Raw genomic sequence first — 27,661 nt, forward strand, 5'->3', positions numbered from 1 at the left:
AGGACTCGTTTTGACCCTCAAATTCTTGGGTCGACTCGCTAGGCGTTGTGGGCCAATTCACCACCCTTGAATCAAATCCTTAAAGATCAAGTCACCAACTGGAAGAAGAGCCCATCAATCTTGAAGATCATACCTTTGACCAAACTGCTCAGTTATGAATTAGAAAGATTGAACAAAGCAACAAGTCATCACCTTCACCTCGTGCCTGCTTGCCATGTGTTCGAGTCAACCTTCAAGAATCAAGCCTCAACGGCCCTTGAATAAGCTTCCAGCCAAATTCAAGATCAAGCCTCGACGGCTCTTGAGGAAATCACAAGTCCGATTCAAGATCAAGTGTCCACCACCCTTGAATCAAATCCAATTCAAGAATAAGCTATGGAAAGCCAACAATTGGAGGAATCCAGAAAATCCTCCAACCCATTTCAAGATCAAAGCTGTGGAAAGTCAACAAGCGCAAAAACAAGTACGTGCCAATGCATCCACTACCAAAGCCAAAGATTATATACCACATGAAGCTCCTTGTGGTCCACTTTCAACCCAATTCAAGATCAAGCCTCAACGGCCCTTGAAGAAATCTCAAGCCCAATTCAAGATCAAGCCTCAACGGCCCTTGGATCGACATTTACATTAAGGGACTTCAAAACGCATCTCCTACATGCGACAAGCACATGTATACGACGCGCCTTGAAGTGGGGGCATTTGTAGACATCGAAATTTCGGTGAAATAAATGTTGACCAAAAGTTACAATTTCAATGCTCATGTATCACATAAATTTTACACATAGCGTGTGACTAAATGAAAAATCAAAATAAATCAGAAAAGTCATCAAATAGGACACATGTCAACACCTGGCAGAAACGATTTATTTCATCTGCATATTATATTCAAAATTAGGCCATGGAAAATTCTATAAATAGAAGCCATTTCATTCATTTTAAGGAAGGAATTCATATTACACCTTGAAGCTCTGAAGCTCTCAAGCATCCAGGTTCCCGAAGAATCAAGAAAACCTTCTTCGTTCTTCGTTCTTCGTTCATTGTTCTTCCAAGATCAAGCCCCGACGGCCCTTGGATCAACAATCATCCACTTTCAAGATTAACCCCCAAAGGCCCTTGAAGAACTTCCATCAATTCAAGATCAAGCCCCGACGACCCTTGAAGAAAGTGTTCATCGTTCATCATCTGTTCATCCTAAGATCAAGCCCCAACGGCCTTTTGGATCAATAACATCGACAAATCCATACATCCAACCGTTCTTCAAGATCAAGCCCAAAAGCCCTTGAAGATCCGTACATCCAACCGTCCTTCAAGATCAAAGCCCAAAAGCCCTTGAGGTCCATTCATCACTGTTCTTCAAGATCAAGGCCAAAAGCCATTGAAGATCCGTTCATCACTGTTCTTCAAGATAAAGCCCAAAAGCCCTTGAAGATCCGTTCATCACCGTTATTCAAGATCAAGCCTCAACGGCCCTTGAAGAAACGCTCATCCTCAAGATCAAGCCTCAACGGCTCATTGAAGATCCGCTCAAATCCACCTTCAAGATCAAGCCCACAGCCCTTGAAGAACGTTCATCCTTAGATCAAGCCCAACGACCCTTTGGATCAATCAACATCCACAAATACACACCTTACGGAGATCAAATCAGAGGATCAAATTTGTAGAAGAGATTGTAACTCCTAAATCATCAATACAAATATTATTTTGTACACGTGTTTCTTGTCTCGTTCATCGCAGGAATTTCCGTGTTTACACACTCACACTCCCCAACCTTTCCTTCCTAACTCATAACAAAACTGGGCACCCTTTATACACATCCACTTCGGCCTCCTCCTCCTCCATCCCCACCACCGTTGAGGACTACCACTACATGAAAACATGGAATAGGTGACCAAATTTTATGTGGCGTCCAAAAATTCACCACATACTTTTTTCTATATGTGACGAATATTTAAAGGTGTCATGCATGACTAGTTTGTTAGTTAAGCACGAAATTTAAGAACACTTATGTGATGATAAATACGTCACATATTCTAGAATTAAGTGACGAATATCATAAGCGTCACCTGTTGTACTAAAGGCAAGAAAAAAAAATGGTATTTATCAAAAACCCCCAAATCATATAAGCTATTTGCTAAGCTTTCATCAATCTTTCTCTTAAACACACTCCTCCTCCATCCCCACCACCGTTGAGGACTACCACTACATGAAAACATGGAATAGGTGACCAAATTTTATGTGGCGTCCAAAAATTCACCACATACTTTTTTCTATATGTGACAAATATTTAAAGCTGTCATGCATGACTAGTTTCTTAGTTAAGCACGAAATTTAAGAACACTTATGTGATGATAAATACGTCACATATTCTAGAATTAAGTGACGAATATCATAAGCGTCACCTGTTGTACTAAAGGCAAGAAAAAAAAATGGTATTTATCAAAAACCCCCAAATCATATAAGCTATTTGCTAAGCTTTCATCAATCTTTCCCTTAAACACACTCCTTCTCACTTCTCACTCAGACAACGAAGTTCCTCTCCCTTTCCAATCTCCCAGCCGCCGTCCGCATCCTCTCAAATCTCTCTTACCAACCATCGCTCTCTCCCAAGCTATTTTCTCCAGTTTTCTCACTTCTCAGTCTCAAAGCCGAATTCGATCGAAAGTTTGAAACCCTAGAAAAAACCAGTCACGTTATCTCCTTCCTGTTAGCACCCAAAATCCAGGTTCAACCTTAACCCTTGGTAATGGAGGTAAAGAGAAAAAGCAAGAAGAACAAAAGGATTTTTGTATTAAGTTTCAATCTAACCGTTGCCTCCACTATTGAGAGGTTATAACAACTTTTGCTAGCTCCCCACACATGTGAGTGCCATATCAACTATATAAGACAAAAACATAATAAAATATTCCCTCAACTTACTAAAATACTACTGAGTCCCACCCAATTACATTTAGTTGCAATTTCATCCTCTTCCGTGTGATCAAGACAATCAACATAATTGGATCATAATAATGCCTTCCCCTTTAAGAACCTTGTCCACAATGTTTAAAGGTTAAAATCTGGAAACCTTGACTGGAAATCATTGAAATCCTCCCAAATAGCTTCAGTTGTTTCCCTGTCAAGCCATTGCACTAGCACTTGAACTCTAGCTGTAACAACCCGTCCCGATTTTGACGAATCGAAAAAGGTTAACTTCATAATTTCACTTTGGGTGGGATATTTTATTGTTGGTTTTACTTTTTGGGCCTTAATTGGTGAGCCATGTAGGGTTCATCCTATTATTTTGTCCCCATGCCTCTCTCTTATTTGGCTGCCACGTCGCAGCTTTCCCTCACCTCATTTCTTTCTCTTCTTCTCCCCGAGCCCCCTTTCACTTCATCTCTCTCGCTCTCTCTATATCTCGAGCACGAACCACCCACATCAACACCCTTTCATGATGAAATTTAGATTAACCCCACCAAAGTTGAGTGCAACTCGATCATAGAAGTCGATTTATGGGCTTGTGTGGACGATCAGATGGCGGGAAGAAATTGTACTTAATGAACCGTGAGTTCCAAATCTCTTTGTCGAGCTCTGGCGTGATTCATGTTCAAATTTTTGTAAATTTGGAAGGAGGTAAGCTTTGTTAGATGATTATGATGAGTTTAGGTTGAGATTTGGTCTATCTATTCAATGTTTGTGTGTATTTTTCAAATTCCCAGTTTTTCAGATGAAACACGACGACCTTCGAGCTAAATTTTGACGAACTCCAACTGCAGTCAGCCCTCAAATTGGTAATTTCTTGTTCCCCACTTATTTAGCTTCATTGTGGTTAAAAAATCACCAGAAATGGTAAAGTTTTGACCCCAGATCGGAGCTGGGGAAGTTTCTCGGTGAAAACCTTGAATTTCCAGTGTTCTCTCTCGACCCGACCCACAACCCAACCAGTTGTTAGGCCAACCCAATTAACATGCCTAAACCCTTGGGCTGAGTAACTTTTTCATTGACTTTTTTGGTTTCGGTCAGGATCCCTCCTAAGCTAATTTCGACGTCCTGAATCTATTTCAGACGTTCATTTTCTCAAATTCAATCATTTTAGTATAGTTTTATTAATTGGTACCTTTATGTACTTAAGTGCAATTGTTTATGACATTTCCGTCCACCCTTGTTTGCATGGCTCTTCGCCAACGGTGTAAGGTGAGTGGACCCCTTCTAAAATGCATGTTTTAATAGTAGGAATGCATACATGAAAAGCATGATTTAATGGTTACGTTTTATTAGTAAATTAGATTTACACTTTATGATTATCATGCTTTACTAAGAATATTTTGGAATACCATACTTTATCGAATTTATGTTCTTTGTAGTATATATGATGGATGACTATATACTATTTATGAACATGTTTTTACATTCTTTGTAGTATATATGATGGATGACTATATACTATGAAGATGTTTTGTGATATATGTACTTATGTTGGAAATGTTATATTCAATGTTTTTGCGCGTATTTAGTGGTCGTTGTCCTGCCTATGGGTGTATGTCCCACCTATGGGCGATTGTTCTGGCTACGGGCATATGTCCTACCTACGGGCGATGGTTTTGCTTATGGGGGTGTATGTTCTGCCTACGGGCGTATGGCCTGCCTACGAGTGCATGATGGAAAGCCTTCGGGCGATTTGATACCATTAGTTAGCACACTATATACGATATATGTTTTATGGCATGCTAGGGTTTTCGGAAAACCTATCACATATTATGCTATTAGTTTTCCTAAACTTTGAGGTTAGTATGTTGGTGAATAACTGTTTTAGTATTATATATATATCAACTTGGTCCACTCATGTTTTGTTTTGTGACCCCTCAGGACTTAGAATCGAGGCGTACAATCTCGGCATTAAGGCATTTCTGTATTGGCATTTTGAAGTCCTCTCGGTGTATGACCCATCCTTTTGTTCATTCAATTTTATATTATTCCTTTTTAGTGTCTCATTTTAGTTGTATGCTCTGAACACGTTCCATAATTGCATCTTCATTATAATTAAATTTACAAGTTTTAGTTTTGTCGGTCAATTGTTTCTAGTTCTCTTGCATCTTTATATTGTTTCGTCATATTTGGGTGTCGGCCAGCACGTGCCTACCCTAGTGTTTGGAGAATATCAGGGTCAAGCATATCACCAGCTGAGTTCCCTTTTTTGTAAATCCTCCGAGCTAAAATCCCCTCAGGTACATGTTGTCCTAGACCATCATCCAATGGGTGGGGAAGCATGGATTGCACTGCAACATTAGGACCTAGTTGTTTCTTGTGGCAATTCACATGAAACACTGGGTGAATTTTGCTTCCTTTAAGTAGATTGAGCTTGTAAGCCATTGCCCAAATTTTATCCAGCACTTCATATGGAACATAGTACCTAGGTTGCAGCTTATGATAACTGTGGGGGTGCCAAAGACTATAGTTGATAAGGAACCATTTTTAAGTAAACAAGATCACCAACTCCAAACTGTCTCTCACTTTGTTTCTTTTCACCTTGTACCTTCATTCAATTTTGAGCTAACTCCAGATTGACTCTTAGCACAGATAACATCTTGTCCCTTTCAATCAAGCTCTGCTCCATTGCATCCACTCTAGTAGTTCCTAGTTCATAGGCTGCCAAATGAGGAGGAGGATACCCGTAAACTAGTTCAAATGAGGTAATTTTCGAAGTTATGTGATATGAGGTGCTGAAACACCATTATGCCCAAGCAAGTCATTTAACCTAATTCCTAGGTTGGCCCTCTACAAAGCATCGAAGGTATGTCTCCAAGCACCTATTTAACACCTCGGTTTGACCATCACTTTGTGGGTGATACCCTGAGCTCATACACAGCTTAGAATTCTGCAAATTGAAAAATTCCTTCCAAAAAGCACTTATGAAGAAAAGATCCCTGTCACTCACTATAGACTGAGGCATGCCATGTAGTTTGAAGATGTTATCAACAAATAATTGAGCAACACTAGCGGTAGAGTAGGGGTGTGAGAGTGTTACAAAATGGGAATATTTGGACAATCAATCAATGACCACCATTATCACTGATTTGCCTTTGCATAAAGGTAACCCTACTATAAAATCCATGCTGATATTAGTCCATACCTTAGTTGGAATGGGTAGTGGCTGCAATAATCCTACAGGGGATGTTGTTTCATACTTATATTTTTGACAAATATGGCAGTTAGAAATGAATTGCTTGACATCTCTCTTCATGCCTTGCCAATATAATAGTTTCTTTAATCTGTGATAGCTCTTTATAACCCCTTGATGACCACCAGCAAGAGTTGAATGAAATTTTTCCATAAGTTTATTCCTTCACTTAGAAGTAGGACTTAAAACAATTCGACCTTTATAGCATAAAAACCCATTCATGAAAAAGAATCTGGCAAGTGAAGAACTGCCAATATCAAAGTGCAGATTGTTTAACACCTTTTCAGTTCTCTTAACAGCCCATGTATCCTGTTCACTGTATCTCTGGATCTCATCCAACCAACCTCCATAGGAGTATGAAATGGAAGAGCACTCCAACAAAGAAAGAGCACAAGAACCCTCACTGGTAGATACCCTATGTACTCTAGATAAAGTATCTACTACAACATTATCTTGTCCAACTTTATAGTTAATCTCATAGTCAAATCCCAAGAGTTTAGAGACCCACTTCTGTTGAAAAGGGGTGGTAACCCTTTGATTCAAGAAGTATTTGAGACTGTGATGATCAGTCTTGATCACAAAGTGCCTACCTTGCAGATAATTATCCACTTTTTAACTGCATACACTATTGCAATTAATTCCCTCTCATAGGTTGACAAAGCTTGGTTTCTTGGGCCTAACATTTGACTAGTGAGTGTTATAGGTCTCTTACCCTGTTGTAACATTGCACCAATTCCACACCCTGAAGCATCATACTCAATTTCAAAGGTTTTAGTGAAATCTGGTAAGGCTAACACCTGTGGAGAAGCCATGGTAGCTTTGAGTTGTTTAAAAGTTGTAGTAGCTTCCTTGCTCTAATGAAAACCATCATTCTTAGTGAGCTGATACAATGGTGGACAGATCCCACTGTATTCAGGAATGAATTTCCTGTAATATCCAGTTAATCTTAAGAAACCCCTTAATTGCTTGACTGTTTTAGGTGTAGGCCACTCCTTTATAACTTGTAACTTGGATGGATTAGTCTTCACTCCTTCATTAGAGACTAGGTGTCCCAGATATTCTACCCTTCTTTGTCCTAGAGAGCACTTGGACTTCTTAAGCTAGAGTTGGTTGTGGTGCAGAATCTCAAAAGCAGTCTTGAGGTGCAATAAGTGGTCCTTCTAGCTTTTACTATATATTAACACATCATCAAAGAAGACCAACACAAACTTCCTGAGGTGAGGCTTAAAAAGATCATTCATTGCTTTGAAAGGTTGCTGGGGCATTAATGAGACCAAAAGGCATCACTTAGAACTCATAGTGGCCTTTATGAGTTCTGAAGGTTGTCTTAGCTACAGCCTCAATGTGCATTAAAATTTGGTGATAATCAGACCTTAGATCAAGTTTTGAAAAATAGGTAGAGCACCATGTAACTCATCTAGCAAGTCATCAATCAAAGGAATGAGGTATTTATCCTTGATTGTTAGTGCATTGAGCTCTCTATAGTCAATGTACATCCTTTAGGTTCCTTCTTTCTTTTTAACTAGAAGCATAGGAAAGGAAAATAGGTTGTGACTTGGTTTAATGAACCTTGTAGCAAACAACTCTTGTATAGCATTCTCTATTTCAGCCTTCTGCAATGGGCCATAGTTGTGAGGTCGAATATTGGGAGGTATAGCCCCATGTACTAGTGGAATATGATGGTCATGCAACCTTGAAGGGGGTAACTGAGATGATAACACAAACAGTTCATCAAATGCTTCAGTGAGATGTTGCAGATCCTAAAGTTAAACTGATGTTAAAGGATTTGGTTGCACTTTCTGGTCTTCTATGAAGTATAAAAATAAACCCAAATAAGAGTTGAGTAGTTCCTTGTCAATATGGTGAAGTGAGACTACTTGTATGAGTGGTTCTGCAGAAGGGTTGTGGCTCAATTTATACTTCTTTTGATTCTTGGTAAACTCCATGGTGAACAATTGGAAGTCCTACAAGACTAGACTAACTATAGAAAACCAATGAACTCCCAACACAACATCACAACCACTTAGTGGAAGGGAATAGAGGTTTACTTTGTAGTTATAACCCCCCAGGGAAAGAAAGGCAGACCTGTAACACCCAGAGCTTGTCACCCTGCCTCTATTAGCGATCATAACTTGGAATGATTGAGTAGATTGAGCATGTTATCCCCAGTGTTTCAAGAGCTTGGAATCTATGAAGTTGTGAGAACTGCCTGAATCTAGTAAGATTCGAACAGCTAGGCCATTTACTGAACCATTAACCTTCATAATATGAATGGTATACCTGGCATTAGTCCCATAAAATGCACACTCACTTAATTCCATAGATTGTAACTCAAGGTTAATGTCCTCAGCACATTCTTCAAGTATCTCTGGATCTAAGTCATCAATCATAAGTAACTGCTTAAGACCACATTTGTGACCCTTAATCCATTTGTCTGAACAAAACCAACATTCTTCTCTCTCCCTTTTCTGTTGAATCTCAATTGGACTCAATTTCTTAATAGGCAAGGTACCTGTGCTAGGCACTGTATGTGGATTAACGCCAATAGTTTGAGGCTTAGTGTTCATAGTTGGTCTAGGGAAACTGGATTTCATTTTAGTGATCTTAGTGTCCAATTGCATATCAATGGCTATGGCATCATGCATAGTTGCTGGTTTAAGCAATTTCACATCAAATTTAACTCACACTTAAGTCCCCCTAAGAAACAACTCTTGAGCAATATCGGACCCAAGTCAGTGGTTGTATTAGCCAAACACCAAAATTCAACTATCTATTCATAAAAGAGTACTTGTTCGTCAGAGTTTAAATAATGATTCAGCACTGTAACTTTGATGGGCTGAATTCTCTGCAAAAAGCTCTAGTAAAATTCTCTTAGTATAGAGTGGTGTTAATGTTGTCAATCCATTTAAACCATTGCAAAGCTTCACCATCAAGATGGAAGGAGGTTGTAAGGACTCGGCAAGTGTCAGGTGTGTTGTAGAACTGGAAGAATTGGTCTGCCTTATAGGTCCAAGCCAATGGATCTTCATCATCAACAAAATGAAGGAAGTCCACTTGAGGAGTCTAGGATTGACGAGGAGTTTGACCTCCACAAGTCCAATTTGGGCTTCTCGGCAGTTGAATCGGGTCCAACTTGCGCAGTGGTGGATGATCTGGGATCATTGAAGCTGAAGAGCTCTCACTCTCTCGGTGAACAACAATTTGTCGACGAAACTGTTCAAAATACCACTGTTCAAAACCCATTCCTGTTGGATATTAAGGAAAAATCTGATAGAAACTCATGTAATGGCAGATAAAAGAACCGATAGTATTGCTAGCGTCACAAAAAAACTTTCGTTGTCGGTTAGTTCCCTTAATCTGCCAAGAAAAAGGAAAGCGTTTAAAAATAAAAAAAGGATAGTAGTGTCGGATAAAAGTGTAATACACCGTATTTAAAAAAAAAGGTTATATATATGTGTGTGTGTGTGTGTGTGTGTGTGTATGTGAGTAATTATTTTTACGTAATGATTTTATTAGATTTATTTTATGCAAGAACCTACTTTCGATATGTAAAATAGTTTCAATGTAAAATCCTTTTTGCTACAAATTATTTCAAAAACTAGCTAGTAGTATTTCATGTTCATATGTAATTAGAGATATTTTTAGTTTGAATTGGAGAAGGGGATTATGATGAGTTTGGCTTTATTTTTCTCACAAAGGCTAAGTAGTGTTTTACCAACCATTAGAGAATAAAGAGGAGGGGTTAGTCACTACTCTAGATAGGTTGAGGTGGGATTCTATATCTTATAGAGTATGGATGTGGCCTTTGGGTATTTGTCCACTTTGTATGATAATTTTTGTTTATGACTAACTTAAAACATGTTGTTTTGTCATATGAACACATCCTATTGTCAATGATTAACTTCACATTTAGTGTGTTTCTATTAGAACACATAATAGGGCTACTGATTAGCTTAACATTTATTTTCTTTCCATTGGACCACATATCATAGTTAATAATTGGTGAGGATTCATCCCCCAAATTTGGTGTGGTGGGATTCTATATCCCTTAGGGTGTGTTTGTTTGCCCTCTCTAGGTTTCACTAGACTGGATTAGATTAAGTTTTTGTGTAAGCCTGTGTTTGGTTCCAGCAGAGACTAACTTTAATGGGACAAAGTGGGACTTGCATGGATTAACGGGTTCGCTAAAGGGTCTTAGCGAGACCCCCCAATTTTGGGCGGACTGCTAAGACCAATGAGCTTCGCTTCGTCTCTCCCCGCTTCGCCTGTCCCATCTTCTTCTTCCTCACTTGCTAAACCATTTTCAAAACCAGATAGCGCAATCTGAAACCCAGAATTTGACCCAAAATTCGAAACAATCCAGAATTTCAAACCCATTTTAAAAAATCCAACCAAGAATTCGAAACAAAAAATAAAAACAAATTTACAAAATCGCTGTGCTTCTATCGTTCCATCAGCTGCACATTAGTTGTTCCAGTACCACCAAAATCCAAGTCGCGCCATGGGATCTGTTGATTTTGTGATTTGTTCGTTTTGCTTAGCTGTGAGAAGGGGAGTTTTTGTCGACGACGAGTGGGATGAGCATCGATACCTCTGCACTAAGAGGGAGAAAGAGGAAATGAAGATGTGAGAAAAAGTGAAGAGGGAGAGGTGTGTCGTCTGCAAAGTTGTGAGAAAGAGGAAAGGGGAAGCTCTTTCCAGAAAAGAGTAGGGCAAGCTGCAGAAGATATTAAAAAATAACTAATGATGAAGATATTTTTATAAATATAATAGTTATTTTTTTTTATAATTTAAAAGTGAATTAAAAAAAAAACTGATATTACACAATGGAAAAATTTTGGGCGTTGGGCACATGTAATTGGAACTATTAAAATAAAACAAATGTAGTGCTAGTCTAAGCAAACACAAATCTGGTGAACAGTATTGTTTTCATTATCCTGCTTCTTAGTCCGACACTGCAACAAACGCTTCACTAAGCTAGTCCAACTTAGTCTAGTCTAAGCCAGTCCAGCTTAGTCCCTGCAGCTAGTCTAAGCCAGTCCAGCTTAGTCCCTGCAGCTAGTCCAGTCTGAGACAGTCCGTACAACAAACGCACCCTTAGTGTTTGGACGTGGCCTTTGATGCAAGGCACATCTTGCGTGATATTCATTAGTTCATGATTAATCTAACACTCGTTGTTTTTCCATTGGAATACACATCGTTCTTAATTATTAGGACAACAATTGTTACTTTGTTATTGGTACACATTTTATATCTAATGATTGGCACAACACTTGGTTTCTTTCTATTGGCACACTGGTGGAGATTTTTTAGAGGAAGATGTCATGCAATCTTTATGAAGGAAGGAACAACAACCAACAGAGGATAGGGAGAAAAGAGAGAGGAAGAAGAAGAAAAAAAAAAAAAAAGAACAACTCCAAGAAGAAAGCCATTCTCCCCTTCATATTACCTACTTATTTTTCTTTTACATGTTCTTAGGGCTTTAAGCCATCTTTCATTGTGTTTGTAAGTCTCTCATATATAGTGAAATACAATGAAAGCAAACCCCAATGGATGTAGTCAATTTGGCGAACCACTTAAATCTTGTGTTGTTTATGCATTTACATTTTGAGATCATTGTTATGAGAGCACTCCCATTAAACCATCGAAAATCTCCATCTACTTCTCTTGATAATGCTGTAAAATAAGGGGAACAAATCCCAGAAAATGCATGAGAGCTTACCCAACAAAATTGCTCTATGCAACTCAAATGGGTTTATGCATATCACCTAGAGAGAGATGGAGTAAAATGGTTAAATAATATTTCTCAATTAGATTGTTGTGTGTTATCCACATTATATATTATTGATAATATAATACGATTTTGGCTACTAACAATTTGATTATTGTTGCAGATATAATACAATTTTGGCTACTAATAGTTTGATTAGTGTTGCAGATGTTTTAGAGCATGTGATTATTGATATCCTTGTTACATGGCATATATGTCATATCCCAGATCGACTTCGCTGTAGCACATTATTGTCCGCTCTGGGCCATGCCCTCATGGTTTAGTTTCTGGGAACTCACGAGCACTTCCCAGTGGGTCACACATCCCAGGAATGTTCTCGCCTAAACTCGCTTAACTTTGAAGTTCCGATGGAATCCGAAGCCAGTGAGTTCCTAAAAGGCCTCGTGCTATAGGAGGTGGGCATGTACATATAAGGCATATCACCCCCTCTTCGTTGGTCGATGTGGGATGTTACAATCCACCCTCTTTAGGGGCCCGACGTCCTTGTCGGCACACTCGCACCACATGGCAAAATGGCTCTGATACCATTCTGTCACATCCCAGACCGGCTCCGCCGTAGTACGATATTGTTCACTTTGGGCCACGCCTTCACGGTTTTGTTTCTGCGAACTCACGAGCACTTCCCAGTGGATCACACATCCCAGGAATGCTCTCGTCCAAACTCGCTTAACTTCGGAGTTTCGATGGAATCCGAAGCCAGTGAGTTCCCAAAAGGCCTCGTGCTATAGGAGGTGGACATGTACATATAAGGCACATCACCCCTTCTCCGTTGGTCGATGTGGGATATTACAATATACATAAGCATTCTTGTAAAGTAAGAAAAAGAGTTAAGTTGTGTTTAAGTGGTGAAGATATTCAAGGGCTGAAGTTTGCCTTAAATATAAAATAATGAACCTTGTATACGTCAAGCGTCGAGTGCTAGGCTTGAGTATACAACTGGTTGGTTATAAAATAATGAAATCTTGTATATGTCAGGCGTCAAGGGAAAGGCTTGAATATACAATTAGGCGTCGGGGGAAGTGCATGTATGGTAAAGTGGAAAATGAGAATTTAATTACAAAAATTGGGTTTAAGGGATGAATGGGAGTTAACTCATATTCTAAGGTATTCAGAACCAAGTGGAATAAGCATGGTATGGGACGTCCAGGTTCGGGTGCCTTAGGTATGTGTTAGTGGGATTAGAAGGGAGTGAGTACATTCATCAATCTCATTTGCATATATTTCATGAATTCGAAAGAATTGTTACAATTCAATTATTATTTTGTTGGTACTTTTTGTTGTGAATTAATTTGTTCACTATAGTTATTCCGATGCGTATTCAATAAATTTTATTTAAGATTTTGTTGATGTATGGTGTAATTGTTATAATTTTATTTTATTTTCCACCATATCTTGGTTGTAGAATTTATTTCTATAGCTAAGATATGGCTCACACCCTAGCTTGTGAATAGTCTTTATTCGCGGGTTTGGGCGTGACAAAACGTTACATTGAAACACCCGTCTGATAATAAAAAAAGCAAATTTGTGTCCTTCATAACCGACATCATTAATCATTAATAATAATAAAAAAAATATAAAAAGCCTATTCCAATTTTTTATTAAATAAAATAAATAATTAATGGAATCTAGAAACACAAACCAATTTAACAAATTTCAAAATTTTAGTAAATCATAGAATATAAACTGAAAACCAACTATCAAAGTCCAACTTCGCAATAAATTATGGATTCTAATTTAAAAACCAACTAAGAAAATTCAAGACCAGTTAAGCGAATTTGCAGAAAACTATGGATTTTCAAGTAAAAAAAATTCACTTTTGCAGTAATTTTCAAATCAAAACAAAACACAATAGAAAAAAAAAATCATTTATGCATTGACTCTAAATCAAAATCTAATCTAAAAGAAAAAAACAAAGAAAAACAAAAGGGAACTGGTACTAACATTCCAAAAATCTCATTCTATACTCCTCACAAGTGTAATTTTCTTACTAATTATAGAAAATTTGGAGTGCAAAATGAGATTTTTGGAATGCCAATAATAATTTCCAAACAAAAGCTCAACCCTCAAATTTACTTGGTAGAGGCAGAGAAAGCAGAGGTTGGCATTAAGCCCATGTATCGATTTGTGAAGAAACCTAAAACAACCAAATTACCAGTCATTCAATCGAAATTAATCAAACCCAAGTATCGATTTCCATCAATAAAGAGACAGAGATACATACCTGCTCGTTGACGTAATTTTCGAGATCGGAAAGGATGTTAGAGTTGTAAGGATTCTTGTCAAGCAGTTGCTCCACTGTGACGCCACCTGTTGCTGCTGTAGAACCAATCTCCACCTCGTTTGAAAGCCAAAACCTTTTTAAATTCGCAACTTGAGGACCAAACCCAGAAAGAAAATTTAAGGGATGGGCAAGAATTCCAGAGAAAAATTTAAACATTTTTTGCAAAGATGGTTTTTTGTTCTTCTGGCAAATAAATAGAGGAAAAAGAGATTGAAAGTTTTGAGGACTAGTGGAAAGAGAGCCACGGGGATGCTTCGAAGGTAGGGTGACGGGAGATAAAGAGAGAACGGTGCTATTTTGAAGGTAGGTGAAGGAGAAAGAAATAAGGAAGGAGAAGCAGCACTCGAAGGAAATGGTGGAAGAGAAGGCTTTTATTTAAGGTAGAAAACTAGCGTCCGACAAAACCGACATCATATATTAATTCCATCGGTTAAAATTGACACCACTCTACGCCCACTGATATCACTCTGCCCAATTCCGCATGCAAAACTAGTGGGAAAATTCCCACCCAAATATTTCACGCCATTTCCGTCGGATAAAACCGACATTACGCTATCCGACTCAAGTTTGAAAATATTAAAAAAAACAAAAAGCAAGTCTTGTCAGTTATAAGCGACAATACTGCCAAGTTTGAAAATATTTAAAAACTAAAAGCAAGTCCTGTCGGTTGTAAGCAATAGTAATGCCGACATTAAGCTATCCGATGCAAGTTTGCAAATATTTAAAAAACAAAAAGCAAGTCCTGTCGGTTATAAGTGACAGTACTTCTTTTTCATCCAACATCATCTATATAAGCTGTCAAAAATGTCTTATCCGATAGTACATTGTATAAAACTACCACCATTCTATGACACAACAAGCCACTTTTGTAGTAGTGTACATTGGAAGACAAGCATCCAAATGTACCAGTAGTTTGGCTTCAAGGACCTCAGAAATGGTTGTGTGAACAGAAGCAAAAGAAGCTTCAAGGGATGATACACGGCCGTCTATGGCGCAACCGGAAGCGAGACGACAGGGCATACACAGAGGAAGGATACTAGGAAGATTGGGTGATAACATTGTTAGCACCCAAAATCTTGGTTCAACCTTAACCCTTGGTAATGGAGGTAGAGAGAAGAAGCAAGAAGAACAAAACGGATTTTTGTATTAAATTTCAATCTGATCGTTGCCTTCACTATTGAGAGGTTATAACAACTTTTGCTAGCTCCCCACACATGAGTGCCATATCAGCTATATAAGACAAAAACGTAATAAAATATTCCCTCAACTTAGTAAAATACTACTAAGTCCCACCCATTTACATGTTTATTCTTAAAAACTACTTTTCCAGTTGCAATTTCGTCCTCTTCCTTGTAATCAAGACAATCACAGAATTGGATCATAACACTTCCTTTAGTCGCAATCGCTGCCACTCCAATCATAAATGGTAAGTCAATCTCTTGAATTTATTTGCATTTTATAAAATTAAGGTCTTGATTTTTAATTTTTATGTTCAAATTAGGATTGGGGGTTTACTGGAAATTGTTGTTCATTTAGAAATTGGGGGTTTAGGTGTACTGTAAATTAATTGGGGTTTACTGCTATCTCTGTATCTGTGTGTGTAATATGTGTATGTGCGTAATGTGCGTAATCTCAGTATGTGTGTGTGTGTGTGTGATATGTGTGTGCGTAATCTCTGTGTGTAGCTTGCAGTTTAATGATTTTTTTTTTATGTGAATAATTTATGGATCTATCTGAACAATTTAGGCTTATTCAAAAGTTTGTTATATCAAACTCTTTAATAGATGTCAAAGTGTGCAGCTCAATACTAGTGTTGAAGTCATGGATAAACCTGAATCTTAATTCTTAGTCGGAATTGCCTTATTTTGGTATATAGATAAGCCTTTTTGGTACGTATTCTATACAATTCTTTCTTATTTAAGTTAGAGACCACTTTTGATGAGTTATTATACGACTACAAGTCTGAAGAACTCCCTTGCTGCTCATGAAAATAAGTTCTTTTATAATTAATATGTCTACTTTTGACAAATTTGTTTGCTCAAGTGTAATTTGCTTGATGTAAGATTTTTTTTTTTTGGCATTTTGTTCTGTACTTGTGTCATACAATAGTAGATTGGCATTGTTAATTACTCTGAATCATTGTAAAGTAAGACGAATTATTAAATATATTCTTGATTATTGTTAATCATTCTAATTAAGTTCTAATAGAACTTAGAATAAGCAAGAAGACACCGGATAAACAACTAGTTTAATTTCTTAATGAAACGACTAGCTAAACCAACTCTCCAGGTTTTCTACACTGCCAGTAAACGACTAGCTAAGCCACCCATCAAGTACAATTCTTTTGAATATATCTTTGGGGAACTAGATTTGAAGAATGAGTGATTTTATTTGATTTAAGGGGGAGACTCCATTCTAATTCTAGTTTATGAGTTTATTAATGATTCATTTAGTATAAGGTTACTCTTCAAAAAACGGATCATGAATACTAAAATGTTCAAAAGCTCACCGTGTTCGCTAGACCACCTCCCGTAGAAAAAGGAAAATTTGCCATATATGTTCTTTCCAAATTACAACACTTATTTTAAGACAATTTAGATCGTATTGGTTGAAGCTGAAAGGGATTGAAAGTGACTAGTAGTGTTCTTTTCATCTTTTTCTTTTAGACTCATTAATCTCCCAAAAATTGAATTATGGAGTAGTAATAGACTTAATTAGTTGTGAGAAACTGAAATAAATTATTTGTTTATGTAGTATAACTTTTATAAGTTTAGAGCTCGCTAGTCTAGTGCTAGGTAATTCTTTCTCAATGCACCAATGCGCCTGCTATTGTTAGGATAAAAACACAATAATGACTGCATGTTTCATTGCAACTTTGTTAATTGACAATGCTGGAGGCATTGAATTATGAATGATGTAACTTCTTTTATTGAATATAGTTGTTTTGGTGTGATGTGCTCACGTGTTTCTATTTTATCATATAAGGATAAGATGAAGAAAAAGAAGATGGGGAGTTAACAGATTAGATCAAGCTTCTGTCAATTGGTTTTCTCTAATTGCAAAAGGAGAATGAAGAATTCAGAGCGCGATTGGATTTGGCAAAGGAGAATGAAGTTCTAGCATCATATTTGAAGGTTTTTGTGACTGCAAGTCACGGCCAGACTAGTAGCAACTTTAGAGCTACCGATGATGATTTTTCAAAAGAAAACAATGCTTATGTTGAATTGGAAGACCATAATATGAATGTATGATTGAATATATTATGTCTTTTGTTGTTAGTTTCAAACATGCACATGGTAGACCTCTTTTGTTACCATCTCAATAGGTCAAGGGATATTTATGTTAGCTTTTGGGACATACATTTGGTGTATGTGCTGGAATGTACTTTGTTGATGCACAAAATCAGTGAGGACTTTGGTACAACAAAAAGTGTTAAGTTTGTGACATTCACTAGATTGCTCCGGTCACTAGTGTGGATAAGTATGTAAATGGATAGAGACAGGGAAGCAAACACAAGATGTACGTGGTTCACCTAGATTGGCTACGTCCACGGAGTAGAGGAGTTCTCATTAATTGTGAAGGGTTTACACAAGTACATAGGCTCAAGCTCTCATTTAGTGAGTACAAGTGAATGATTTAGTACAAATGACATTATGAAATATTTTGAGAGAATGATCTCTATTTATAGAAGAGAGTTTCTAGTTTCATTTTGACATTGACATGTGTCGTGTTGTGATTGGCTTTTGATGTTGACACGTGTCGTGCTATGATTGGCTTCTGATGTCAACACGTGTCGCGCTGTGATTGGCTTCTTGGTTGGAGGGAAACTCTTCTGGGTCCTTGACGGTATAACGTTGACCGGTGCTCAGTAGTTTCGGGATTGGTCTTGTATGGTACAAACAATGCTCCCCTAAGTTCCCGAGTGAGGGAAGCTCCTTGGTTGGGGACTTGCAAGATCCAAGCCATTAAGTAATCACGAAACTTCTAAGTACCGAAGTGTGGTATCATTTTCACTTGCCTTATCTGTCTCATACGTAGATGTGGCATCTTCTTTGGAATTACTTTTCCTTCATCCAGGGGTGGTATCTTTAACTGATGAAGATGCACAAGGTAATGTATCAATTTCACTTGAAGCTTACTTGTAGTTTCACCCTTGGTCAAGTGCGATACAAAACCCTATAGTAAGAGTCCCTCGAGTCGCCGAGCTAGGAGATTTGCCGAAAGAGGTAACAGACAAGGTAAGCAATCAGACTTCCAAGTAAGCAACCTGAATCGGAGGTTCGACTTCGACTTCCGGTTGATTGTTCTCCTTCTCCTTGTGTCGTAAACAGCAACAAGGATAAAAAGAAGCAAATGGAGAAGAGATGATATGAAATACCTTTGCTTTTGAAGAAGTAACTTTCCACAGGCTTATTCTTGAACTGAGCTGGAGGGTTTTCTGGTTTCCTCCAGAGTATAAGGCCAACTCAAGAATTTGAGGGTCAAAACAAGTCCATCAAATCAAAAGTGAGTTCGACCTTGATGATATGGGATACTTTTGCTGTTGACGAAGTCATAGATGAATCAGCACATGTTCTATTGTGCTTGTCTCCACATGCTTCCTTGTATCCTTCTCACTTGCCCTATCTGTTCCTCAGGCAGATGTGGTATCTTTTCTTGAAACATAAGAAGTTGAAGATGAGTACTCGAGAGCAATGCCAGGTAAGTAATCAGGCAAGGGGTTCCAGGCAGTCAGTTCTTGACTGGAAGCTTGATTCCAAGTGCTGACTGATTGCTCTCTTTCTCCTTGGCTTGCAGGTAAGAATAAGGGCAAAGAAAAAGACAGGGAAAAAGCATGATATGGGATACTTTTGCTTTTGACCCTTATGATATGAGATACTCTTGCTCTGGTGTGGCTGGTTTGCATAGGTATTATGGGGGGGGGAAGAAAGCTGAGTATTTCGAGAGGCTTCGTTGGGAGTGTCCTCTCAAATATGAGGAAGGGTTGAGCATTTTTGCAGGTCTGCCTGTCTGTGGAGGATGGAGGTCGACATATATAAGAGTCTCCCTAACAACAAGTAGTAATGTTATTCCTTTACCCTTCTTGGTCGTAGCAATGTAGTGGGAGTTGCAAGCTTCACGTGTTTTAACTTTGTTAGAGCACTTTGAAGATTGCAGACAAGCTTTATCCAAGGAAATCTGGCTCTCGAAGTTCGGATAGCGATGCCTCCTCGGTTTTCGAACAAGCAATCCTGTCGAGGATCTAGCTCTCGAGATTCGGAGAATGGTGCCTCTTCGATTTTTGAGAAAGCAATCCTGTTGGGAGTCTGGCTCTTGAAATTCGGAGAGCGGTGCCTCTTCGATTTTTGAGAAAGTAATCTTGTTGGGGATCTGGCTCTCGAGATTCAGAGAACGGTGCATTTTCTATTTATGAGAAATCAATCCTATTGGGAGTTTGACTCTTGAGATTTGGAAAGCAGTGTCTCTTCGATTTTTGAGAAAGTAATCTTGTTGGGAGTCTGGCTCTCGAGATTCGAAGAGTGGTGCCTCTTCGATTTTTGAGCAAGCAATCTTGATGGGAGTGTTTTCTCAAATATGAGTAAAGGTTAGGCATTTTTACTAGTCTGCCTTGCCACAGAGCACGGAGGTTGACACACATTGGGACTTTCTAGTTATCAAGCAGTGGTGATGTTCCTTTACCCTTGTGGGTAATAGTAGGGTAGCTGGATCTTCAAAATTTATGTGTCTAAACTTTGTCAGAGATCTTTGGCAAGGTTATCTGTGGTACCCGAGGAGCTGATGTTGCGTGTGGAAAGTGGTGCCTCTTCGAAATCCGGAGAGTGGTGCCTCTTCGATTTTTGAACCAACGGCCCTGTTGCCCTTTCTTTTATAAGGGCACCAATTGTGTGAAATAACTACATTCAGAGAGTTATTGCTTGTAGGAATTTTCCCCTTACTTCAGAGATTTATTGCACCTCATTTCTCCTTCATCATTTCTGAGAATGTCTGGCCCATCCGACCGTCGCTTTGACTTGAACTTTAGCGAAGAGGCAACAATGCCTTCTCAAGACAACATATGGCGCCCATCCTTCTTATCTCTTACTGGTCCTCTTACCGTTGGGGACTCTGTGATGAAGAATGATATAACCGCTGCTGTGGTGGCTATGAACCTTCTCACTCCCAAAGATAATAGACTACTTTCCAAACTGTCTGATGAGTTGGCTGTTAAGGATTATCTGGCTCTCAGTGTTCAGTGTGCAGGTTTTGTGTCTAATATGGCCCAACGCCTATTTGCTCAAACCCGCCAAGTTGAATCATTGGCGGTTGAAGTGATAAGTCTCAAACAGGAGATGAGAGCGCTCAAACATGAGAATAAACAGTTGCACATGCTCGCACATGACTATGCTACAAACATGAAGAGGAAGCTCGACCAGCTGCAGGAATCTGATGGTCAGATTTTACTTGATCATCAGAGGTTTGTGGGTTTGTTCCAAAGGCATTTATTGCCTTCGTCTTCCGAGACTGTACAACGTAATGAAGCTTCAAATGATCAACCTTCGGTGCCTCCTCCTTCTGGGGTTCTGCCTAGTATTGAGGCTCCGAATAATCACTCTCTGGTGCCTCCTCTTTCTGGGGCTCTGCCGACTGCTGAGACTTCTCCTGAGCAACCTTTATGAAGGCTCCCGCTTGTTTGTTTATTTTGATTCATGTATATGTACATATTTGTAACTTATTGGAGATATCAATAAACAAGCTTTGCTTCATTTCAACGTATTGTGTTAAATACACCAAGGCCTTCTTCACTAAGTTCTTTGAATTTTTCCTTTTGTTGAAGCTTGTATGTTGAAGTTTTATGAGTGAAGCATGTAGGTTGAGGTAGTGCTCCCTTAATTTCCCAAGTGAGGAAAACTTTTTGTTTGGAGACTTGAAAAATCCAAGTCACTGAGTGGTCGTGAGACTTCCGAGTATCAAGGTGCAGTAGCATATGGTAGGAGTCCTCCAAGTCTCTGGTCGATAGAGTTGACGAATGAGGCATTTCCTTTCTAAGTGGTAGCCAAAAACTCATTCTTCATATATATTTGTTATGAAAGTTGTTAGGCCCAAAGAAGAGGAGGCCTAGGCAAATTTTTATTTTTTTTCGAATTGTTTTTTTTTTTTGAATTTTCGAATTTTTGAATTTCCGAATTTTTGAATTTTCGAATTTCTGAAAAAAAAAAATTATATATATATATATATATTTTAAAGCTTTGTAGGTGAAGCTTTGGTGTTGAAGCTTTGTAGGTGAAGTTTTGAGGTTGAAGCTTTGTTGGGCACCATAAATTGATTTTGCTTCACACTATCTTGATCAAGATAGTGTGAAGCTTTTGTAGGTGAAGCCTTTGTGTTGAAGTTTTGTAGGTGAAGCTTTTTGGGTCAAGCTTTTGTGGGTGAAGCTTTTGTAGGTCAAGCTTTTGTGGGTCAAGCTTTTGTGGGTCAAGCTTTTGTAGGTTAAGCTTTTGTGGGTCAAGCTTTTGTGGGTCAAGCTTTTGTGGGTCAAGCTTTTATGGGTGAAGCTTTTGTAGGTCAAGCTTTTGTGGGTCAAGCTTTTGTGGGTCAAGCTTTTGTGGGTCAAGCTTTTGTAGGTGAAGCTTTGGAGTTGAAGCTTTGTAGGTGAAGCTTTGGTTGGGTACTATGAATTGATTTTGCTTCACACTATCTTGATCAAGATAATGTGAAGCTTTTGAGAATTTGTAGTTGTCCTTCATTGATGAAGATTTTATTGGTGAAGCTTTTGTGGGTGAAGCTTTTGTAGGTAAAGCTTTGGAGTTGAAGCTTTGTAGGTGAAGCTTTGGAGTTGAAGCTTTTGTTGGGTACCATGAATTGATTTTGCTTCACACTATCTTGATCAAGATAGTGTGAAGCTTTTGAGAATTTGTAGTCATCCTCCATTGATGAAGATTTTATTGGTGAAACTTTTGTGTTGAAGCTTTTGTGGGTGAAGCTTTTGTAGGTGATGCTTTGGAGTTGAAGCTTTGTAGGTGAAGCTTTGGAGTTGAAGCTTTCTTTGGGTACCATGAATTGATTTTGCTTCACACTATCTTGATCAAGATAGTGTGAAGCTTTTGAGAATTTGTAGTTGTCCTCCATTGATGAAGCTTTTGTTGGTGAAGCTTTTGTGTTGAAGCTTTGTAGGTGAAGCTTTGGAGTTGAAGCTTTTCTTAGGTACCATGAATTGATTTTGCTTCACACTATCTTGATCAAGATAGTGTGAAGCTTTTGAGAATTTGTAGTTGTCCTCCATTGATGAAGCTTTGTTGAATTTCCCTTTTTTTTTTTTTTTTTTGGGAAATTAGAAATTTGAAAATATGGGAGAGACAACATATACAAATATTGCTTCCACACTGTTGAGCAAGAGATTGTGATGCAAGCCACACCTTGTAGTAGTCGAAGTTTTGGATGAACCATATAAATTGAATTTGCTTCGAACAGTCTTGAATTTGCTTCGAAGGTTTGAGAATTGTAGTTGCCCTCCATTGATAAAGCTTTTGTTGACACCATAAATTGGTTTTGCTTCACACTGTCTTGATCAAGAGTGTGTGAAGCTTTTGAGAATTGTGGTTAAACTCATTTGATGAAGCTTTTGTTGGCACCATAAATTTGTTTTGCTTCACACTGTCTTGATCAAAAGTGTGTGAAGCTTTTGAGAATTATGGTTAACTTCCATTGATGAAGCTCTTGTTGGCACCATAAATTGGTTTTGCTTCACACTGTCTTGATCAAGAGTGTGTGAAACTTTTGAGAATTGTGGTTGAACTCCTTTGATGAAGCTCTTGTTGGCACCATAAATTGGTTTTGCTTCACACTGTCTTGATTAAGAGTGTGTGAAGCTTTTGAGAATTATGGTTGCCCTCCATTGATGAAGCTTTTGTTGTTGGCACCATAAATTGGTTTTGCTTCACACTGTCTTGATCAAGAGTGTGTGAAGCTTTTGAGAATTGTGTTTGCCCTCTATTGATGAAGCTCTTGTTGGCACTATAAATTGGTTTTGCTTCACACTGTCTTGATCAAGAGTGTGTGAAGCTTTTGAGAATTGTGGTTGAACTCCTTTGATGAAGCTCTTGTTGGCACCATAAATTTGTTTTGCTTCACATTGTCTTGATCAAGAGTGTGTGAAGCTTTTGAGAATTGTGGTTGAACTCCTTTGATGAAGCTCTTGTTGGCACCATAAATTGGTTTTGCTTCACACTGTCTTGATCAAGAGTGTGTGAAGCTTTCTACGAGTTGTAGTGTTTGCATTGTTACAGAGGGGAAATGTTTGAAGCAGATACAAGAGGGCTGAATAGCTTGATCTTCGTATGCCATGCACTAAAGTTGTTGTTGGCTTGCAATAAGACTTTGTTGGTGACTATAACTCTTGTTGGGCATAAGTGCTCCTCTAGTTGAGTTGTCAAGCTTGAGGGTTTTTGATTATTTATGAATGCTAGGAGTTCACATGTACACGTTGTACCACTCGTCTTCTGGTAAGTGGAATGAATGGTGAGTTGCTTTCATCACTTGGTTGGTGGTACGAAGGTGGGTTCCTTCTTCCTCTGGTTGGTGGCATGAATGGCAAGTTGCCAAATGATATTAGAGTACGGGTTGTACATTTCATCACCTGGTTGGTAGCATGAAGGAGAGTACAGGTTGTACATTTCATCACCTGGTTGGTGGCATGAAGATGAGTTCCTTCTTCACCTGGTTGATGGCATGAGTGACAAGTTGCCAAATGATATTAGAATACGAGTTGTACATTTCATCACCTGGTTGGTGGCATGAAAGAGAGTACGGGTTGTACATTTCATCACCTGGTTGGTGGCATGAAGATGAGTTTATTCTTCACATTTCATCACCTGGTTGGTGAGAATAAGGGTAAGGTGTCTAGGCACATTGTAGCAAGTGTCGAATGACACAAAATATGTTGAACCCTTTCAAAGCATAGTTGGCTTATGTATGAATGTGTTGGAATGTATGATTGAACGAATATACCGTGAAGTTGTTCGTTTATTTGTATAGTCTTATTGACATATACTTAGACTTTGTTTCATGTTGGAAGCATTCATGTTGAAGCTTTGAACCCGAATGTTTCATTGCTAGGAATGTAAGAGGATTAGGATCGAGTTGTCTAAATCACCTCTTTATTGAATTCATGCCAAATAGTCTTCGTTACATAGGATGCCGAACGGCTGAAGCTTAGCACTTGTACAATGTGAGTTTACTTGTAATAGTACTTCAAGTGATCAACATTCCATGGATGGCCAAGGGTCTTACCATCGGAGCTTCTAAGCTTGTAGGAGCCAGGGCGATTGATGCCAACAACTTCAAACGGTCCATCCCAGTTTGGACTAAGTGTTCTTTCATTTGGGACTCTGTCGTAGAGTAATCTTTTCTTTAATACCCAGTCCCCCACTTTGAAAGAACGAGGTTTGACCCTTGAGTCATAGTAGTTGGAGATGCGCTGCTTGTAGGCGACATTCCTCAAGTGAGCTTGGTTTTTGTGTTCCTCGACTAGATCTAAGTTGAGGGTAAGTTGTTTGTCATTTTCGTTTTGCACGTAGTTCTGGACTCGGAACGTTGCTTGCTCAAACTCAACTGGGATAACTGCCTCTGTACCAAAGGCAAGTGAGAATGGGGTTTCTCCTGTTGATGTCTGATACGAAATGCGGTATGACTAAAGAACTTGGGGTACAAATTCTAGCCAACAACCTTTAGCCTTGTCCAAGCTGGTTTTCAAAGTTCGCTTGATTATTTTGTTGATGACTTCAACTTGTCCATTAGACTGGGGATGAGTTGGGGAGGCAAAACATAAGTTGATGTTGAACTTAAAGCAGAACATCCTGAACTTATTGTTGTCGAACTGTCACCTGTTGTCAGTGACTATCGCATTGGGAATGCCGAATCTGCAAAGGATGTTCTTCCAAACAAAGTCTTCTATTTTTGCCTCAGTAATGGTTGCCAAGGGTTCTACTTCAGCCCACTTTGTGAAGTAGTCAACTGCAATGATTGCATAGCGAACCTTGCCCTTCCCTGCAGGCATTGGGCCGATCAAATCAAGTCCCCATTGGGCGAAGGGCCAAGGGCTGATCATAGGAGTGAGCGGCTGAGGAGGGGAGTGAGGAATAGTTGCGTAGCGTTGATACTTATCACATGAGCGGGATATTCTGATGGCATCTTGGTGTAGTGATGACCAGTAATATTCTTAGCGAAAAGCCTTGTGTGCTAGGGATCGAGATCCAGCATGATCTCCGCAGACTCCTTCATGTATTTCCCGAAGGACAGTTTTCGCCTCTGCGGGCATAAGGCATCTTAGGTATGGTAGGTTAAAACCCCGCTTGTAGAGTTGGTCATTAATGATCAAGTAACGGGTAGCCTTGTATCGAATCTGCTTAGCTTGGACTTTGTCATTTGGAAGGGTGCCGTGAGCAAGGAATCTATAAATCGGGGTAATCCAACTATCTCCTTGTTGTAAGTTGAACACTTCCGCAACCATGGTGTTTGGTGCTGCCAACAATTCGACCTGAATTTTTCTCCCAATCTTGTCTTCCACCGCTGAGGTGAAGCGAGCCAAAGCGTCTGCATGACTGTTTGCCGCTCGAGGAATTTGGGTGATCTAGTAGTGGAAGTGCGCTTAAGCAACAATTGTGTTTGTGCCAGATATGCTGCCATGGCACTATCCTTAGCGTCAAAGTTGTTGGTGACCTGGTTAACCACCAATTGAGAGTCACTGAAGATATTAATTCGTTTAACCCTAAGGTGTTTGGCCAAACGTAAGCCTGCTAGGAGGGTTTCATATTCGGCCTCATTGTTCGACACCTTGAATTTGAAACGAAGAGCATACTCCTTCGCCACTTTGTCAGGGGTCGTAAGGACTAGTCCTGCTCCACAACCCGGTTGGTTGGACGAGCCATCAACATATAGACTCCATGCTGGGGCTATTGGTTCTATTTTCTGAGCTTTCGAGGGTAATGAAACCACTTCTTTAGGCGTAAAAACAATGTCAATAGGATATGTGAAGTCGGTGATGAAGTCTGCCACTGCTTGGCCCTTCTCAGCTGACTTTGGTTGGTAGGAGATGTCAAACTCACCCAATGCTATCGCCCATTTAATCATTTGCCTGGAAGTGTCAGGACTTTGGAGTATTTGTCAAAGATGATGATTGGTAAGCACGATGATGAAGTGTGCTTGGAAGTAAGAGCGAAGTTTTCGAGCAGACATGACCAATGCTAGAGCCAATTTCTCAATGTTGGAGTACCGTGTCTCCGCATTTTGTAAGGCCTTACTAGCGTAGTAGACATGCCGTTCGACATTACCATCCTTTCGAGTGTCACCAACCTCAGGTTTGGAGAGCATAGGGGCTTTACTTATGTAGTCTTTGTGGTTCTTGAATGCCTCAGCACATTCATCAGTCCATGTAATGTACTTTTTACTTCCCTTAAGTACTTTGAAGAAAAGAGCACATCTGTCTGTGTCCTTAGAGATGAACCTAGTTAAGGCTGCCACCTTGCCAGTAAGGCTCTGTATGTCTTTTGAAGTTACCGGTTCCTTCATGTCGAGGATTGCTTTGATCTTCTCGGGATTAGCCTCAATGCCTCGTTGGCTTATCATGAAGCCTAAGAATTTGCCAGAGCTTACACCGAAGGCACATTTGTTGGGGTTCAACCTCATTCGATACCTTTTTAGAATGGTGAAAGTTTCAGATAGGTTGGTGATGTGTTGGTCAGCATGTTTGCTCTTGACTAGCATATCATCAACGTAAACTTCCATGCTCTTCTCAATCTGTTCGCCGAACATTGAATTGACCAGTCTCTGATAAGTCGCTCCTGCATTATTTAGGCCGAAGGCCATGACTTTATAGCAATATAGTCCCCTGTCAGTAGTGAAGGCTGTGTGTTTTTGGTCTGGAGGGTTCATGAGGATTTGGTTGTATCCTGAGTAAGCATCCATAAAGCCCAGGAGTTCACACCCTGCCGTAGAGTCTATAAGTCTGTCTATGAGAGGAAGAGGAAAGCTATTATTCGGGCATCCTTTGTTTAAGTCGGTGTAATCGACACACATTCTCCATAAGACCTTTTGGAGCAGGAGACTTTCCTTGGTCGGATTCTTCTTAACAAGGACAACATTTGCTACCCACGTTGGATAATTGACTTCGCGGACGAAGCCTATGCCTTTGAGTTTTTCAACTTCTGCCTTCATTACCTCGTACCGTTCAGCGTCATAAGATCTTTGCTTCTGTCTCACTGGCTTGGTCTTGGGATCAATACTTAAGCGATGACAGATTATATCGGGAGAGATACCTAGCATGTCCTCGTATGACCAGGCAAAGACCTCAATGTTCTCTTGCAAAAAAGAGATCAATGCCAACCGAATGAGTGGTGACAAGGTGGTACCAATCTTCACCATACAATCCGGATAATCTTTTGAGATAGAGACCTTCTCC

The sequence above is a fragment of the Malus domestica genome, chromosome 16 (genome assembly GCF_042453785.1).
Source record: "Malus domestica chromosome 16, GDT2T_hap1".
In the NCBI taxonomy this organism is placed as follows: domain Eukaryota; kingdom Viridiplantae; phylum Streptophyta; class Magnoliopsida; order Rosales; family Rosaceae; genus Malus; species Malus domestica.